Consider the following 20,797-nt stretch of genomic DNA (forward strand, 5'->3'; position numbering starts at 1 on the left):
TTACTGAATAAATCTTGAATATTACACTTTAATACTAGGGAACCTTTTATGTCTGTGTGCAGTGTGCAAGTATTGGGGTATTGAGAAAAGACGCTAGTTAACGTTGTGCGACTACGTGTTTGTGGAGTACACCATGGTGCGTGTTTTGCAGGGTTGATCATTTTATATGTTTTAGTGACTGTTTGTATTTATATGATGAGGACTTTTAACTTCTTTCTATTGCGTGGGAATCGCAGGACGCTAAATAATAGCATCGCCGTATGTACTTATAATGGGTGAGATTCACTAAAATGGCGCTGGGCGGCCAGTTGCAAAATGGCGTCTCATTGCCATTCGAAAATGGCGTCGTGCAGATTTAATTTTAAACTGATCCTGTCTCAGCCAATTATCCGGCTTCGACAGTAGCACACAACAAGAAACAAACCATAAATGCTGTACACACAAATTTGTCTAAAAATAAAGATCAAAGGCATCGGAAAAGTGATTTTCAAGGGGGGGGGGGGCGAAGGAAAGTGGGGGATAGAACAAAAGGAAAATGAAGAGAACAGAGCGGTAGAGTATTGTCAAATGCAAAGGTGTATATGGACTATATAACAAGGAAAGGTTATATATAATAAAACAGATGTGCTGCAGATATAGCACGAAAAATTCATACCAAGAAATTTTTTAAAAAAAATTTACAAAAAAAAAAATTAATTTACAAAAAAATGTTCCATGAGAATTTCTCATTAAGGCCTCTAGGACTGATGGTATCTAGCTTATGGATCCATTTGGCCTCACGTTTACTTCATTTCTTGGCACGGTCTCCTCCGCGGATGTCTATGGGGATATGGTCCACAGTTTTATATTTCTGACTAGAAAGTTGATGATTAGTTTGTTTGAAATGCCGAGCGACAGGTTGGTCCATCTCTTTGCCATTCAGGGCAGCCCGGATGGCTGACCTGTGTAGGGCCATGCGTTATGCGTTCACGGAATGTACGTGTGGTCTGACCCACATAATACATACCGCAGGGGCAGATGATGATGTATATAACGAATCGCAACATACAGGTCAAAACATGACTGATGTCCACTTTCCATGTAGTTACACGTTGTGCAGGAGGCGCATTTGTAGCAACCAGGTTTCTTTTTTTGTATAAAGGGTACTTGATCCGTTGGTTGTGACAACACGTTAGCTTTAACTAAAATGTCCTTCAAGTTTTTGCCCCTGTTGTACGCAGGCATCAAGTTTTTATTTTTGTCCCCAGACACTATTGGCCAGAGTGCCTTAGAAGCATTGGGTAATACAGGGCTTGCTAAACTGTAATCTGTGATAAAGGGGATTTTGGCTATACTGGTGTCAGTGTCCACGGCTGGAGATAAGAGTTGATCACGGGGTATGTGAAGCACTTCTTGTTTGATGTTTTTAAGACTGACCTCCGAGTAGCCCCTTGCACCAAATTTCGTACTCATTAGATCCAGGGTATGTTCTAAATCATCTGGGTCGCTAGTAATGCGAGCCGTAGAAAATAAGGCGCCAACAAAGCACTAATCAAGTGAAGAAATTGTGTACGCTGCTGCTTACCACCTGGGAAATATTGCCATTCTTCCCTAAAACAAAAAATGATTAGAAAAATAGGTGAAAAAGCACCTCACAAACACACATGAACCAAATGTATCGTTGATAATAAAAAATTTAATGCACAATGATATATATAAGAGAGAATAGGTACTGGTATATGCCCAGATATCTAATAGTGTAGCTCTTATAACACAAGAAAACGATAAAACACTAACAGAATTCTGAATGATGTATCAAGAAAGCGACAACAAAGTAAAAATAATGTTGATAAAAATTGCCAACAATCCAATACAAAAATATAATCACTTGTAGAGCTGATGAAATTATCAATATGATTGAATGGAAATATAGCAGACAGTAATATGAATAAAAATGTCTTGTAAACTGTTGGGTATAACAAGAGATAGCGTGGCTGTATTGTAGCCTGAAACACAGTGTCCACATGAAGTTCACATACCCATGAATGTCACCTCCTCGGATGGACAGGCCTGTCAGTGCTGTAAATAATGTGTTCTCCGGCAGCACAGTGGGATTGCTGTTCCTACCAGCTGGATGATGACGCTGCGATCAGCTGCATGATCTGTCTGCTACTGGTGTAATACCTATACCACACTTGTGGGAGCCGTATCCCAGTAGCCAAGTTGTAGTGTGAGTCAGAGGGGACATCCAGCAACACGTGGGATGTATTCGGGCACCCAGGTATGGCGGCTGAAGAAAGATGTATAGCGCTTGATATGTGCGATCTCCACGGGGTGGGATGTGGTAGCTCCGGGAGTGCAGGTATGCAAAGTGGGACGTCAGACAATAATTCCTTAACGCGTTTCACCGCTAACAGTGGCTTTCTCAAAAGGCAGAATAGAAGGTCTGCAATCACAATTGGTTATAAATAGCATGTGGTTAAACTCAATCACCTGTCGGTGGTTAATCAATTCACAGGTTTAAAGTAGTATGCAACATGCTACTCATTCTAATCCACTGCTACCATAGAGAGTAGAGAGTTCTGACAATAAACATAAGTCTAACATGTAACATAAATAACATGTAACTAATAAATCAATCAATATACATTTTTATTTTATTATAATCCTATACCTACAATTTAAAAAGAGCTATTACTAAATTCAGAAAATATATACTTAAATGATGTTGATGTGTTATACTGCATAACTAAGGTATAGAGAGGCAGGCTACACCCGATGGATAGAGACTATATATAAAACTCAATGTATATCTTATATGACTAAAAAGAATTGGAAAAATAACTAAAATAATAAGAAAATATATAAATGAGAAAAGCACTGTATATAAAGAAACATGATATTTGAAAGAGAAGAGAGAGAATAAGCAAAATATGTTCCGAGAAGGCATATGGAGAGAAGGATAAATATATATGTATAGGCCCCACACATGGGTCTAGATAGAGAGATTTTTATATTATGTTTACATTTATATATTATATGCACACATAAAAGTCAAAAAACCCGTTCCCAGATCTCTATTTAAGTTATTCACTACTGCCCAATAGCATCATTGTTGGGATACTAAATGGTAAGGGAAGCAAATAAACGATCTAGTAAATCATCACTAAAGAATGTACAGGATGGATACATCCAAAATGAGACCGAAAGTAATAATAAAAAATTTTTGAAATATAAAATATAAAAGTAATGCGAGCCACCCTGAGCATCTGAGATTTAGGTAGTGAGACTTTAAGGGCTGGAGGGTGGCAACTGCTGTGGTGAAGGAGGGTGTTGCGATCTGTCTTTTTGCTGTAAAGACAAGTGCATATCTCATTGTTAATGAGTCTAACTGTGAAATAGTTGATTTCTTTATTGCTGACTTGACATGTCAGCTTGATTGGATTGTCCTGCAGATTGATATTCTCGATGAGCTGCAATAATTCTTCCTCCTTGCCTGACCAAATAAGGAACAGGTCGTCTAGGTATCTGGTGTACATGACAATTTTGGCTGAGATATCGATATCACTGAAAAATAATTTTTGCTCTTGTTCAAACATGAAAATGTTGGCAAGAGACGGGGCCACATTTGACCCCATCGCGCAACCTGTGCGCTGTATAAAGAATATATGTATGTATGTATATATATATATACACATGTACAGTACATACAGTGTGTATATATATATATATATATATATATATATATATATACACACATGTACATACAGTGTATATATATATATATATATATTAGAGAAGAGCGGGTCCAGTTCCCTGAGAACCGGACCCACCCGTACTTCGGGGATCCGAGGCAGATAGAAGTCAGCTCGGGTTTTCCCACCTGACTCGGATCTGAAAATGAGGCAAAAAGTCATCATCCCGCTGTCGGATTCTTGCGGGTTTTGGATGCTATAAAGGTCCCACGATTCGCCACCATTTTTCATTCCGGCTGTGAAGAGCTAAGAGCGAGGGAGCTGGGAGCTGTGCTGTGCTGTTGTTATTCACTATTGTTAATTGCACACTGACGCTGTCAATAGGGGCTGGCTACTGTTGTCCATAAGGGCTGGCTGTTGTCTATAGAGGGGCCGGCTGGCTGGCTGTTGTCGTGTCCATAGGGGCTGGCTGGCTGCCATTCTCCTTTCCATAGGGGCTGTCTGACTCGTTGTCCTGTCCATAGGGGCTGGCTGTTGTCCTGTCCATAGGGGCTGGCTGGCTGTAGTGCTGTGTTGTCCAGGGGGTGCTCTGTCTTTCAGAGATGCTCTTCACCCACCCCCAGTGTGAAAAATAAAAAAAATAGTGTTAGCCACACTTGTCATCAGTGCAGGGGTGCTGTGCTGCTGTCTGTTAAGGGGTTGCTGCCTCTTTTTAGGGGTTCACCCCAGTGTTATAAAAAAATAAACAATTTTTTTTGTGTGCGTGTCAGCCACACCTGGCTGTCACTGCCATCAGCGTAGCTGCGCAGAGGTGCTGTGCTGCTATCTGTCATAGGCTGCTGCCCAAAAAATAAATAAACAATTTTTTTTGTGTGCGTGTCAGCCACACCTGGCTGTCACTGTCATCGGGCGTGGCTGCACAGGGATGCTGTGCTGCTGTCTGTCGAGGGGCTGCTGCCCAAAAAATAAATAAACAATTTTTTTGTGTGCATGTCAGCCACACTTGGCTGTCACTGTCATCAGCGTAGCTGCGCAGGGGTGCTGTGCTGCTGTCTGTCAAGGGGCTGCTGCCCAAAAAATATATAAACAATTTTTTTCATGTGCGTGTCAGCCACACCTGGCTGTCACTGTCATCGGCGTAGCGGTGCAGGGGTGCTGTGCTGCTGTCTGTCGAGGGGCTGCATGAATATTGCAATGAAAACTTTTTCTTTTTAAGTTGTTGGGTTACAAAAAGTTTTTTTTTTTTTATCTTAAACATAGCAGAAATGTTATCCTAACAGCTTATAAAGTTATATGCTCTAAAAAATTAATGCCTATATTTATTTTCAAACCTATATAGAGTGGACATCCTAAATTCTAAAACTATTCTATTCAAAAATGTAAACAAAGCAAAGATTATAAGTCTAGTGTGTTATAGTGTGTTATTATGATTTTAGAATGTAGAAGGCCAAAAACTGGGTGGACCACACATGGCTGATTGATCAACCATTGCGACTGGGTTAGTGTCATAAGGAAGAGGAGGCTGTAAACTGGGTGACATGTTATGAGTTGGCCATATGGGGTATGTTGCTGTTATGGGATCAGGCTGGTTATCAGTGGACACATTTTTTATTATAGTTGTTGTTATTTTGGGTTGCCATCTCCTGAACGGTGTTTACCAACAGACAGAGACTACTTATCAGCTCAGGCATAGACACTTCCTGAGGATCAGAGCGCTGTTCTCTGGAGGGAAGCCAAATAAGTGGGAGCCCCTGTTCCATATCTGAAGCTCTTCTCTCTCCACATAGATGAAAAAAAATGTAATCGGGGACATCTAGCTCCTCTTTCTGTACCCTGCTCACCCTCTTTGGACAGGGAGTCCAGGATGGATGGTTTGGAAGAAGAAGAACTAGCAACAGATGGGGATGGTCATTATCAAGACCTGGTCCCCTCAGTGGGTGTAGTCTGGGAGGTATTGGTTGGCATGCAGGCAGCGGAATAACAAAGGCCTCCATGTTGTCTGTGCTTACTATTCCGTATTTCAGTTTGTGGTTCAGGTAGGAATAAAGTCGACTACAGAACACAGAATCACTGGATGTCTTAGTGCATTCAGGCCAGATACGATCCATGAATTCCCAGACAGATTCCGGACAGATGAATCCTTTGCTTGTGATAATCTTTGGTAATTCTTGGCAAAGGTGGCTGTTATAGCCAGACACTTTAAAGGCTGTAACTTTGAACTGCTTTATAGACAACATTTGAATGAAACCTTTCCACACTGCAGAACATGATGGAGAAATCCCTTGAAGTTCAGCACCTAGAGCATCTTTTTTCATGTTCTCTGAGGCCTCTCCTGACTGTGAAGAAAGAATCTACACACTGTAGTCTTCCATTCTTCTTTTCCCCATGCAAATGAGACAATTCACATCCAGAAGGTGACTCTAATGTTTAGCCGTGGTGTCAGTCTCTCTTTTGGCAAATTTGCACAATCTTGGTCTTGGGGGCACCATGATGAATCAGACAGTTTTTTTAATGTCCCTGTACAGGTTGGGAAATTCCTCTACAGAACAGAAGGTTTACAAAGGATTATTTAAGGCAATTGTTTATCTATTTTTGGAAAGCATACTTCCTGTTCCTGGTCTCCTTCTGGGATGAAAAAAAATCCACTCCCAGCAAGCAGGCATGGCGCTCAAGTTTGAATTCCAAAGAAACACACAACGTAAGACTTAAACCTTAAATCTGATATGTTGCATTTAATGCTCTGTTCTGCTTGTTCACATATTTGATATGGTTAAGTGGACAGTGGGAACAACGGCAGTTTCAAGGCCACTAACTAAATCAGTTTTTTATAATGGCCCTGTACAGGTTGGAAAATGCCTTTACAGAGGGTTTGCAAGGGATTATTTAAGTCAATTGTTTTTTATAAGCACTCTTCATGGTCCCCTTCTGGGATGAAAATCCACTCCTAGCAGCAGAAGCAGGCGCAGGATTCTCAAGAAAGACACAACATAAGGCCTTAAATCAGGGGTAGCCAACCTCGGTCCTCAAGAGTTCATGTTTTCCAGATGACCTAGCTGGTGCACAGGTGTATTCATTACTCACCAAAATATTTAGAAAGATCCACAGGTGAAATTAATTATTATAGTTGTGATTCTGTGAGACCTGGAAACATGCACTGTTGATAGCTCATGAGGACCAGGGTTGGCTACACCTGCCCTTAAATCATAGATCTTATGCTTGTCCACATATCTGTGCTAGTAAGTGGCACTTTGAGGCCACTAACTATGTTTTTTTTATGTCCCTGTACAGGTTGGGAAATGCCTTTATAGAAGGTTTGCAAAGGATTATTTAAGTCAATTGTTTATTTTTATTTTTGGCAAGCTCTCTTCCTGGTCCCCTTCTGGGATGAGAAAATCAACTTCCAGCAGCAGCAGCCATGCTCAAGGATTCTTCTGTGGCAAGGACTGATGTAAATGTATCACATTTTTTTTGTAAATGCCTCCTCCCCTCCCCTTCTCCCTCATAAATTGTCTTTGGAATCAAAAAACAACATTAAATTTACTACCAATCAACCCTTCCTGTCCCTGTCCTACCTTCAACTACATACATACTCCAACTCCCTCAGGCCTCTCTTGAATAATAAAAGTGTTTCCTGATGTGCCATGTTTGAAGTTGAACTGCCATGTGTTTGTGCCGCCCACTGCTGCAGCTTAGCTTAGTCAGCCAGCTATCTTGGTGCAAATTTTGGGCCTAAACTAGATGAAAAAAACAATATTGTGAGCTGTGAGGTGGTCAAAATTTAATGGAAACTAGTGAAAATAAATGTTATTGAGGTTAATAATACTGTAGGAACAAAAAAAGGCCCATTTTATGTGATTTTAGCTGTTTAGAAAAAATCCAGATCCAAAACCAAAACCGAAAAACAAAACACAGAGGTGAGGTTTTGGCAGAACCAATCCAGATCCAAAACCAGGGGAGATCCAGATCCAAAACCAAAACACGAGGGTCAGTGCACATCTCTAATACATACACACACACATATATATATATATATATATTAGGGGTGTGCACCGGCCACTTTTCGTGTTTTGTGTTTTGGTTTTGGATCTGGATCTTTCTTCGTGTTTTGGATCTGGATTGGTTTTGCCAAAACCACCCTTCCGTGTTTTGGGTTCTGGGTTTTGTGTTTTGGATCTGTATTTTTTTTTAAAAAAGCATTAAAACAGCTCAAATCATACAATTTGTGGGTTTTTCTGCTCCTATGCTATTATTAACCTCAATAACCTTAAATTCCACTCATTTCCAGTCTATTCTGAACACCTCACAATAGTGTTTTTATGTCCAAAAGGTTGCACCGAGGAAGCTGGATGACTATGCTAAGAGTGGGCGGCACAAACACATGGCCCATCTAGGAGTGACACTGCAGTGGCAGACAGGATGGCAGTTTAAAAGACTAGGCCCCAAACAGTACATAATGCAAAGAAAAAAAAGAGGTGCAAGATGGAATTGTCCTTGGGCCCTCCCACCCACCCTTATGTTGTATAAACAGGACATGCACACTTTAACAAACCAATCATTTCAGTGCCAGGGTCTGCCACACGACTGTGGCTGAAATGATTGGTTTGTTTGGGCCCCCACAAAACAAGCTGGCAATTAATCTGTCCCTGCACAAACTGGCTCTACAGAGGCAAGATGTCGTCCTCATCCTCCTCATCGACCGATTCCTCACCCTCTTCAGTGTTGTGTACATCCTCATCCTCACAGAGTATTAATTTGTCCCCGCTGGACTCCACCACCACAGGTCCCTCTGTACGTTCTGGAGGCTGGTCTCCCTGGAAGAGTTGATAATTCATTTTTATGAACATCATCTTCTCCGCATTTTGTGGAAGCAACCTCCTACGCCTTTCTCTGACAAGGTTCCAGGCAACACTAAACACTCTTTCGAAGTACACACTGGAGGGGGGGCAACTCAGCTAAAATAGATCTAGTTTGTACAGGGGCCTCCAAATTGCCTCTTTTTCCTGCCAGTACAGGTACGGACTGTCTGACATGCCTACTTGGATGCTGTCACCGATGTAATCCTCCACCATTCTGTCAATGGTTACAGTATCATATGCAGTGACAGTAGACATGTCAGAAATTGTTGCCAGGTCCTTCAGTCTGGACCAGATGTCCAAACTTGGTCCTGCCTGCCCTGCATCACCGCCAGCGGGTTGCTTAGGATACCTAAGTTTTTTCCTGGCAGCCCCAGTTGTGGGAGAAAATGAAGAAGGAGCTATTGACGTGTCATGTTCCGCTTCAGCTGACAGTGTTTTCACCAGCAGGTCTTTACACCTCTGCAGGCTTGTGTCAGCCGGAAAGAGAGACACCACATAGGCTTTAAACCTAGGATCAAGCACGGTGGCCAAAATGTAGTGGTCTGATTTCAACAGATTGACCACCCTGGAATCCTGGCAAAGCGAATGAAGGGCTTCATCCACAAGTCCCACATGCCGAGCGGAATCGCTCTGTCTTAGCTCCTCCTTCACTTTCTCCAGCTGCTTCTGCAAAAGCATGATGAGGGGAATGACCTGACTCAAGCTGGCAGTGTCTGAACTGACTTCACGTGTGGCAAGTTCGAAGGGCTGGAGAACCTTGCACAACACGGAAATCATTCTCCACTGCGCTTGAGTCAGGTGCATACCCCCTCCTTTGCCTATGTCATAGGTGGATGTATAGGCTTGAATGGCCTTTTGCTGCTCCTCCATCCTCTGAAGCATATAGAGGGTTGAGTTCCACTGCATCACAACCTCTTGCTTCAGGTGATGGCGGGCAGGTTCAAGAGTGTTTGCTGGCGCTCCAGTCTTCGGCACGCAGTTGCTGAATTGTGAAAGTGGCCAGAAATTTTTCGGGCCACCCAAAGCGTCTCCTGCACACCCCTGTCGCTTTTCAGAAAATTCTGCACCACCAAGTTTATTGTGTGAGCAAAACATGGGACATGCTGGAATTTGCCCAGATGTAATGCCCACACAATATTGGTGGCGTTGTCAGATATCACAAATCCCCAGGAGAGTCTAAGTGGGGTAAGCCACTGGGGCGATGATTTCCCTCAGTTTCTCTAAGAGGTTGTCGGCGGTGTGTCTCTTACTGAAACCGGTGATACACAGCGTAGCCTGCCTTGGAACGAGCTGGCGTTTCTGAGATGCTGCTACTGGTGACGCTGCTGTTGTTGCTGCGTAAGGTGATACATCTACCCAGTGGGCTGTCACAGTCATATAGTCCTTAGTCTGCCCTGTTCCACTTGTCCACATGTCCATGGTTAAGTGGACATTGGGTACAACCGCATTTTTCAGGACACTGAGGACACTTTTTCTGACGTTTCTGTACAGTCTCGGTATCGCCTGCTTAGTGAAGTGGAATCTAGACGAGATTTGGAACCAGGGACACACTACCTCCATCAATTGTCTAAATCCCACTGCACTAATGGCGGATACCGGAGGCACGTCTAACACCAACATAGCAGTCAAGGCCTCAGTTATACGTTTTGCTTCAGGATGACTGCTGTCGTACTTCATCCTCCTCGCTAAGGACTGTTGGAGGGTCAATTGTTTAGTAAAAGTAGTGGTGTTCCTACTTCCTTTCTGGGATGATGAACAACTCCCAGCAGCAACAGCAGCAGCGGCAGCAGTAGGCGTAGCAATGCAGGATGCTCCGGAGGAATCCCGGATAGGAGAGTCAGTCATGCCATTGACATGGCCTGCAGGACTACTAAGGAGGAAATTGATGAGGAGGGAGTTGACGGTGTGGTTTGCAGGCGCTTGGATACAACAGGACAACGGGATTTAGGTGTCCCTGGACTGCTTACGGTCTTAGCCAAAGTTTCTGAACTTGACAGTAACTTTTTATGAACGCGCTACAGGTGCCGTATAAGGGAGGATGTTCCTAGGTGGTTAACGTCCCTACCCATACTTATTTCACCTTTACATATGGTACATATGGCAAGACAGTTGTTGTCCGGATTTGGATAGAAATATTGCCAGACCAAAGAGGTGGAATGTTTGGTCTTCTGCCCAGGCATGACCGTGATGGGCTTTTTCATCCCACGGACAACAACTGTCTCCCCCAGAGCCTGATTTAAACAAACCACATCACCATCAGAATCCTCCTCGCCAACTTCCTCCTCAGCGCCAGCTACACCAGTATCCTCATCCTGTTGTACTTCAACAGTGACATCTTCAATTTGCATATCAGCAAGTGGACTGTGGGTGCTCCTTTCAGCACTTGCAGGGGGCGTGCAAATGGTGGAAAGAGCCACCTCTTCCCGTCCAGTGCTGGGAAGGTCAGGCATCGCAACCGCCACCACACTTGGACTCTCCTTGGGGATTTGTGATATATTCTTAGAACGCACAGTTCTTCGCTGTGCTTTTGCCAGCTTAACTTGTTTGATTTTTTTTTAGCGGGAGGAGGGCTTCCATCGTCATGTGAAGCTGAACCACTAGTCATGAACATAGGGAAAGACCTTAGCCGTTCCTTGCCACTCCGTGTCGTAAATGGCATATTGGCAAGTTTACGTTTCTCCTCAGATGATTTAAATGTTTTTTTTAAGGTCATTTTCCTGAACTTTGTCATTTGGGATTGCATGTGCCCTCTACTATGACATTGGGCATCGGCCTTGGCAGACGACGTTGATGGCATGTTATCGTCTATGTCATGACTAGTGGCAGCAGCTTCAGCACTAGGAGGAAGTGGTTCTTGATCTTTCCCTATTTTATTTTTATCGGAGAAAGTTTGGTCCTCCATTTATGTTATATTGATATATACGTGCGGCTAAGGTGCACACAAACACAGAAAATAATTTTTTATTTTTGTTGGAGACTAGTGCACTTTGTGGGTTACACCACCCTTTAAGAAATGAGCCAGCCGGCTCTTTACTTATGGGACACAGGCGCACGCTTGGCTCTGCTCCTTTGTTGATGCACATGCAGCTACAGTGCACACAATTCACAAAGACAGAAAAAAAATAATATTTTATTTTTTGTGGAGCGCACTTTGAGGGTTACACCACCCTTTAACACACAGACGCACGCTTAGCGCTGCTGCTTTGAGGATGCACGTACAGTGCACACAATTCACAAACACAGAAAATATTTTTTTATTTTGTTCGGAGTGCACTTTGGGAGTTACACCACCCTTTAACAGCCGGCCCTTTACATATGACACAGGCGCACGCTTGGCGCTACTTTGTTGATGCACGTGCGGCTACTGCGCACACAATTCACAAACACAAAAAAAATATATTTTTATTTTTTTTGGAGTGCACTTTGGGGGTTACAGCACCCTTTAATGGACAAGCCAGCCGGCCCTTTACTTATGGGACACAGGCGCACACTTGGCGCTGCTCCTTTGTTGATGCACGTGCAGCCACAGTGCACACAATTCACAAACACAGAAAATAATTTTTTATTTTGTTTGGAGTGCACTTTGGGGGTTACAGCACCTTTTAACGGTCAAGCCAGCCCTTTACTTATGACACAGGCGCACGCTTGGTGCTGCTTTGTTGATGCACGTGCGGCTACTGCGCACACAATTCACAAACACAGAAAAAATATTTCTTTTTTTTGTACTGTACTTGGGGGGAGCACCCCTGATGGACAGAGCAATCCCTAGACAACACTACAGCACCCCTTTAGGACTGGGTCACTGCACAGGACTTTGGAGTGGACCCAGCCCCTATGGACAACTGACTGCACAACACAGTCCAGCCAGCCCCTATGGACTTTGGAGGAGTGGACACAGCCCCTATGGACAACAGCAGCACAGCACAACACAGCCAGCCCCTATGGACTTTGGAGGAGTGGACAAAGCCCCTATGGACAACAGCAGCACAGCACAACACAGCCAGTCCCAATGGACTTTGGAGAAGTGGACACAGCCTCTATGGACAACAGCAGCACAGCACAACTCAACACAGCCAGCCCCTATGGACTTTGGAGGAGTGGACCCAGTCCCTATGGACAACAGCAGCACAGTGCAGCACAGCACAGCACAACACTACACTGCACTACACTACACAGCCCAGTAACGATACTGGAATTGAACCTCTATATACACCCCTGTCTATACCTTCTAATATCCTACCTATAAACCTCTAAGGATGACGCTAATTTGCGTACGCAGTCATACAATAAATAGAGACTCCGGACTTAGAACATGTGGTTCCAAAGCACAAAGTATTATTCAAGTAAAAGTACAGTCAGTTACACGCTATTGATCCAGACACAATTCGGCGCAAAGGAATTATACAGACCCAAGTACAGTATACATACGCAGCGCTTCCGGACCAGATGTTAGGCATCAGCAAGAAACCCCTTGTCAATCAGCATTCAGCATGAAGACTAAAAACCCAGTGTTGGAGCACACATATTTATACCCCCCAGGAATAGACAGAACAATAGAGAAGTTTGTTGCTGATGCCATTGGTTCCCACGCGGGAAGCATTTGTTACAGAGCATTTAACAGGCTGATTCAAATAAACACAACCCAGCCTCCAACAACTGGGGGTCTCTGCCTTCCTGCCCCATGCAACATCCTAGCAGTTGTTCATATAATATACATTTTGTTGCTTGAAGTCTGCGGTCCATAAGTTGAGAATGCATGATGTGATCTCCACACCGATAATACCGGAATTCTGTTGAAAGAGTACGCATCAGTACAATACCAAACACGGCTTACTTATGTATAAAACCTTAATTACCAAAATAATCTTTATTTCACAGCATTCGCACTAAATGAACAACCTTAAATCTTATACCTTAGAGCTTATGGAACCTTGTATGTGAATATGTAATGTGTGAGTATGCGGGGTTTGATATAAAGACGCTAGATAACTTGGGTCAGATGCGTGCGCATGAAGCTAATAAAACAGCATTTTCATACAAGATCTTATGCATTCGCTAATATGTGACTAGTTAACAGCGCAATTGTGCGTATTAATGTGTGTATGAGAAATGGTGGAAGATGCAATCGCATGGTGCTAATAGTAATATCGCCATATGTACTTAATTGTGAGTTTATCTAAAATGGCGCTTGGGCGGCCATTCGCAAAATGGCGTCTTGCGATCTAATTTCCAAGATGGTGTCTTGCGGCCAGTCGCAAGATGGCGTCGCTGCGATTCAATTTTAAACTGATCTTGTCTCAGCTAATTATCCAGCTTCGACACCAGCCAGCCATAACTCCCACCCTCCCTTTTCACTGTCCACAGCCGAGTGAGAAAATGGCGGGTACCTTATATAGAATCCAAAACCCGCGAGACCCGGAAGGCGGGATGATGACATTTTGCCTCGATTTCATCAGGGGGGCTCGGGGGGGGTTCGGATTTCAGAAATCCGAATCCACTCTCCCCTAATATATTTATATACACATATGTACTGTTTGGTAACTATTGCCCGATCACTGTGGCCAGCAGTAGTGGGCTGCCCGGGTACATAGTAGTGGGCTGCCCGGGTACAGAGCCGCTGCTGCTGCTTCTTCTGCTCAGTGATCACTACAGGTTTCTCCCATATCCAAATATTCCGAAATACGTAATTTTTTAAGCATGACTGAGATAATGAAACCTTTGCTTTTTGATGGTTCAATGTACATAAACCTCGTTTAGAGCACAAATTATTAAAAAAATTGTATGCAATTACCTTCAGGCTTTGTGTATAAGGTGTATATGAAACACTAATGAATTTCATGTATGTACACTAATTTTGTTTGAGCCACAAAATTCTTAAAAATATTGTATAAAATTACATGCAGGCTGTGTGTATAAGGTGCATATAGCACATACATGCATTCTGTGCTTAGATATATCATTATATTATGCAAATATTCCAAAATACGGACTATTCCGATATCCAAAATATCCCTGGTCCCAAGCATTTTGGATATGGGAGACTCAACCTATATTGTGATCACTGTTGTTCCAGAGCCAAAGCGGGAGGGTGTCCCGCTGGCGGCCCGGATACATAGCAGCAGCTATCACTGTTGTTCCGGAGCCGCAGTGGGAGGGTGTCCCGCTGGCGGCCCGGATACATAGCAGCAGCTATCACTGTTGTTCCGTAGCCGCAGTGGGAGGGTGCCCCGCTGGCGGCCGGGATACATAGCAGCAGCGGAGGCTACCAGAGCCATGGCTGCTGCTTCTTACTGAAGTGGGTGGGGCCGGCTGCCCAATCACTGCTGGCCACAGTGATTGGGTCACAGCAGCAGCGGTTACATGAGCCGTGGCTGCTGCTTCTATGGAATTGCACCGGCAGGGGGGTGCCGCCGTGCCCGATCACTGTGGCCAGCAGTGATCGGGACACAAAGGAGAGGGAGCCGCAGGTGTAGAGGGACCGGCAGGTCCTTCTGAGGTGGGCGGCTGCTGGAAGTTAACTTCCAGCAAGCCGTCCAATGGGCGTTTCTGACTGGTTGTATCAGATATGACCATGTCAGGGAAAGCCCAGTCTGGTATGGTCGCATCTGATACGACCATGCCAGGCAAGTGGTTAACACAAGTTTCTCAGGGCTGAATTGTTTGCAGCCCCGAGAAGTCCTGTAGAGCTGCCTGAAAGGCAGAGCAGCAGCTTCCACTGGTAGGCAGAGGCAGAGCAGATGCGTCCATCTCTGTATCAGCATATGCACCAGCTGTATGGATAGAGAACAGTAGTATAGAGTATGTGCCTGGCTGCAGAGCTGGGCGCATCTTGCACTGCGTCCATCTCTGTAACGTAGAAATGAGCGGTTCTGATTCTGTGGAATCAGAACTGCTCCGAACATAGGGGATCCGAGACCACCCGAACCCTGTTCGGGTGTTCCCCGCCTGACTCGGATCCCCGATCGGGGCTGAACAGCGGCCTCCTGCTGTCGGATTCTCGCGAGAGAATCCGACATCAGGGCTCTTCTAGTGTACGGCAGACCACTGTGATAGCGGTCTGCCCTACACAGACACAAACACACAGCCGCCAGCGGCAGCTGTGTGTTTGTAATAGCAGCCAATGAGAGTCAGGCAGACTCTCATTGGCTGCTGCACGGAGGGAGCTGGTTGGAGCTCACTCATGAGCTCCAGCTTCCGGCTCCCTCCGCGCATAATAGAGCAGAGCAGAGCGGACGGCAGCAGGACTGGGGATTCAGGTTTTTTTTCTTCTTTTTTTATTTGTGTGTTTGTAAGGGGGCGCTACTGGGGGCATGCTAATGAGGGCACTGCTACTAGGGGGCATACTACTACTGGGGGCCTGCTAATGGGGGCACTACTACTGTGGGCACTGCTACTGGGGGGCATACTACTACTGGGGGCATGCTAATGGGGGCACTACTACTGGGGGCATACTACTAGGGGGCATACTACTGGGGGCACTGCTACTGGGGGGCATACTACTACTAGGGGCATACTACTGGGGGCACTACTACTGGGGGGCATACTACTACTGGGTGGCATACTACTACTGGGGGACACTACTACAGGGGGCCTGCTAATGAGGGCACTGCTACTGGGGGGCATACTACTACTGGGGGCCTGCTAATGGGGGCACTACTACTGGGGGCTCTGCTACTGGGGGGCATACTACTACTGGGGGGATGCTAATAGGGCACTACTACTGGGGGCCTGCTAAGGGGGGCATACTACTGGGGGGCATACTACTGGGGGCACTGCTACTGGGGGGCATACTACTACTGAGGGCATACTACTGGGGGCCTGCTAATGGGGGCACTACTACTGGGGGGCATACTGCTACTGGGTGGCATACTGCTACTGGGGGGCACTACTACAGGGGGCCTGCTAATGGGGGCACTACTACTGGGGGTACTGCTACTGGGGGCATGCTGAAGGAGGCACTACTACTGGGGGCCTGCTAATGGGGGCACTACTACTGGGGGGCATACTACTACTGGGGATACTGCTACTGGGGGCATGCTAATGGGGGGCATACTACTACTGGGGGCACTGCATAGGGGGCCCTACTACTAAGGGGACTGCATAGGGGGCACCACTACTGGGGGCATTGTGTAAGGGATACCACTGCTGGGGCATTGTATAAGGGGCATTACTGCTTTGGGCTTTGTAAGGGTCACTACTCTGGGATTTGTGTAAAAGGGTCACTACTGTGGGCACTGTGTAAAAGGGGCACTACTGTGTGTCGTAACATAAATAAGAGACACTACTTTATGGTGTAATGTGAATCAGGGACACTATGGCCCTGATTCAGAGCCGGACACTCTGACAGAGCGCTCGCTCTGAATCAGGGCATCTTTTTCTCTTTATGGAACGGCCTCCTGGCCGCTAGCATTGCTGTGGGTTGCCACCCACAGCTAATGCGAGCGGCCAGGATGATGGTCGCGATGGTCAAGAACATCGCGACCATCGGGCTTACGACGAGACCCTTGTGGTAGGGTCTTGTGGCCGCAAGCCCCAGAGAGCTTTCAGTTCAAAAAGAGCCGAAAGCTCTCCCACTGACATCACTTGTGATGTCAGTGGGGCCACCCCCAAACGGTAGGCGTTCTCATGGGAACGCCTCCGTCTGGGCAGCCACCCCCCCGACCCGCCCACCAAAGGGGGCGTGCTGTCACTCAACATCGACAGCATGCCTCTTTGGTGCGAGACCCGGAGCAACGGATTGCCCGTCGCTATCCGGGTCTCGCGCATGCGCACGACGGAGCCGGCTCCGTAGTGCGCATGCGCTCTGGGCCACCATCGACCCGGTTGCGAGCGCTCAGCGCTTGCAACCGGGTCTGAATCAGGCCCTATGTGCGGTGTGATGTGAATAAGATTGTGCACTGTGACTCCTTGTGCCGTAGCCCACTTTGTAAACAAGTACTGTGATTCTGCTGGCCGTACCTCACTGGGTGGGTGCACTACTTTTCATTTCTGCCACTGCTGTGTCATAGATGTGCTTTATACTGTGGTGTCTGTGCCGCTGCTTTGTCGCTTGGTAACCACTCAGCTCACTGCAACCTTTGGCCAATAATGGTGAAAACTATAATTTAGGTGGTCTAAATTGACTGTAAATGACTGGAAATTAATGTTATTGAGGTTAATAATACTCTAGGAAGAAAAAAAAAGACCAATTTATGTGATTTTAGCTTTTTTTGACAATTTTTGTAAAAAAATCCAAATCCAAAGCCAGACACCGCAGTTTGGCAAATCCAAATCAAAATCCAAAGCCGGACGACGAATTAGAACCAAATCCAAATCCGGCAAAAATGGTCCGGCGCACATCCCTACTGTAACGGCATATGTACCAGCTGTATGGATAGAGGGCCTGATTCAGAGCCGGACGCTATTTGCGGCCACTCGTTCAGAAAAAAGGGCTGGCTATTTAAATTAAGCGCTCGCTCTTTGCGGTCTGTTGACGCCTCTATGTCTGAACGAGTGAACGAAATATGCGCTCACTATTTCGGAAAAAACGCCCCCTGGCCGCTCGCATCATACGTCATCTCCACTATTTATTAGATAAATCGAGTACATCGAAAGGCGTATGAACTGCTCGCAGTGCTTGTGGTAGCATATTCCTACCGCAATCATGCGAGCAGTTCAGGCTAAAAGATAACCAAGTGATGTGGTCAATGACGCTGCTTTGTTATTTATGCACACCCTTAAAACGCCCGTTTTGACCGTTTGGCACGCCTGCGTTCGGATCTCCACTCCCCGTTTTCAAGCACCTTCCCCTGTTACCACCCACAAACGCCTCATTCTGTCACTCAAATTAGCAGGCATTCGCTATTTTGCGCACACACGATTTTCGACCGCAATGACTGGTTCGCGCATGCGTACTAAACCTCATACGCATGCGCAGATGTGCGAACATCGCTCGGAGCGAACGAGCGGCCGCTTACGAGCGGCTCTGAATCAGGCCCAGAGAACAGTAGCATACAGAATGTGCCAGGTTGCAGAGCTGGGCGTATCTCGCACTGCGTCCATCTCTGTAACGGCATATGTATCAGCTGTATGGATAGAGAACAGTACTATACAGTATGTGCCAGGTTACAGAGTTGGACATATCTCACACTGCGTCAATCTCTGTAACGGCATATGTACCAGCTGTATGGATAGAGAACAGAAGTATACGGTATGTGTCATGTTGCAGAGCTGGGTGTATCTCGCACTGCGTCCATCTCTGTAACGGCATATGTACCAGCTGTATGGATAGAGAACAGTAGTATACAGTATGTGCCAGGTTACAGAGCTGGGCATATCTCACACTGCGTCCATCTCTGTAACGGCATATGTGTGGAAGGCTGTGCTGGGATCAAGTGTTTGATCCCAGCATCAGCAGAGTTGCAGGGGCAGGCAGAGGGGATGTGTCCTCTGCGGGACACATTCGTTGACGGCGCTGGGACAGTAATGTCCCTAGCATCGGTGCAGACACCACGGGCACCTGGTGAAGGGACCGCCTGGTCCCTTTCATCAGTGCCGGCGGTACTGTGGTGCCGGGAGAAGCCAGGCTCCGGGCGCAGGCTCAGTGGAGCTTGGCGCCCGGCAGCCAAGAAGCGGCGGGTAGCCGGCGCTGGGACAGAGCACCTGCTCCCAGCACCGGTCAAGCGTTGGGCGCGGCGTTCCATGCGGCGGGTGTTTGGCTCTGGCCGCGAGCCAAACCTGGCTCGCGGGCCAGCAGCCAATCAGAGGCGGACGCGACGAGCCAATCGCGGCTCGCCGCGTCATAGCCCCGCCCACTCGCGCCGTCTTGTATTAGACGGCGCCGAGCAGGAAGAGTTAGTTCGGCAGCGGAGAGGGAGGAGAGAAGACCTCCCGAAGAGCGGAAGATCGGCGTGTCAACAGGGGCGGCGGCCGCGGAAGAGGCCAGAAGACGCCGCTGTCAAGAGAGAAGACAGGCGGCGCCGGCTGGAAGAAGAAAGGAAGAGGCGGCGACACTGGCCAGGACGGGCCAGCGGCCGAAGAATGCAGTTGAGGACCGGAGAGGACTGCGGGGGAGGGAAGTGAAAGAGCGTCACGAAGTTCCCCCCCGCAGCCTCTTCCAACGTAGCAGGTAGGCCTTCCGTGAGGCCCACCATATACCCCCCTCCCTAGACCACCAGGGTTGTCGGGCGCTAGGCCTGTGTAGCGTTGTCGGGCACTAGGCCCGTGGGTAATTAGTCAGGCACAAGGCCCGAGGCACAGTAGAGGGCATTAGGCCCCATAACAGGATTGGCCCTTAATCAGGTGTGAGTGGCCTGGGTACTAGGCCCAGGTCACTGAATAATAAAATAGGCGGCCAGCTGCCCGAGCCACCCAACATATAAGGTGGTCTGGGCATTAGGCCCAGACCGCTATATGAGCCCCACAGATAGGCAGGTAAATAGGCCTGAGCCCCATAAAAAGTGGTCTGGGCATTAGGCCCAGGCCACTACCAGAGCCCACTGTTTAGCAGGCACCTAGGCCTGAGCCGCAGGTAAGACCCTGGGCGTTAGGCCCAGGGCCCTGAACCCATTAGCTGCAGCACTAATATAGAGAGGCGGATGATTAGAGGTGTGAGCAGTGGTGGAGAGCTGTACGGCTCCCACCAATGAGGTAGTGTTTCCCCAGTCACTGAGAAGAGGAGCTGGCCAGCTCTGGATAGGTAGGTAGCAGACATTTAAAGGGACAGTACCGTGTTTTGCTCTTGTATACTTATAGTCTGTGATTGGTGTTCCGTGCAGGGCAAAAGTTTAGTTATTGTTAAATCTGTCGCACTACACACACTGTAGGTTGAGGGTGATGCCGTTTTAGTATGTGTAGTTGCTTGACATAGGTTTAGGCCCTGCACGGCTGTGTTGTGTATCTCCTTACAGGGACCTGTAGGCGAGTGAGCGGACGAAGAGCAAGAGTGGACACAGTGAGGAATATCTGTGTGTACTGTCTCTCCCTGTTTGTTTGTCACTATCTATCTCTCCTTCCTTCTGGGCAGACGGTGAACCTTGCAACCCGGTGCAAGGACGGATCTTCACCTGGTGCGTGAGTACCGATAGGTGAAAATTCGGGATCTGAGGCCAAAAGTGCCAATGATGATCTTCACTTAAAACCTGAATTTATCCCCCGGTTCGGTAGGGCGCGTCAGTCGACGTGAGGAAGGATGGTACTCACCTCTTCTCCTTCCCCCTAGGTCATCGTGTCCGTGTTCTATTTGGAAGTTCCAGGACCGTCTGCTCAACACACGGCCTGAAGGTGAGA

At 46.8% G+C, this 20,797-nt stretch overlaps 1 long non-coding RNA gene across 1 annotated transcript in view; it reads right to left on the reverse strand.

Moving 5' to 3' along the window:
- Positions 1 to 1,717: 1,717 nt before the first annotated feature.
- The window catches only part of LOC148518836 (uncharacterized), a 58,603-nt gene continuing 39,523 nt past the window's right edge, over positions 1,718 to 20,797 (reverse strand). Inside the window, exon 3 of the long non-coding RNA XR_015878967.1 lies at positions 1,718 to 2,425. This is a non-coding gene — a long non-coding RNA (uncharacterized LOC148518836). The remainder of the gene's footprint in view (positions 2,426 to 20,797) is intronic.

The sequence above is a fragment of the Taudactylus pleione genome, unplaced genomic scaffold (assembly GCF_031769625.1).
Source record: "Taudactylus pleione unplaced genomic scaffold, aTauple2 ptg000198l, whole genome shotgun sequence".
Classification (NCBI taxonomy): domain Eukaryota; kingdom Metazoa; phylum Chordata; class Amphibia; order Anura; family Myobatrachidae; genus Taudactylus; species Taudactylus pleione.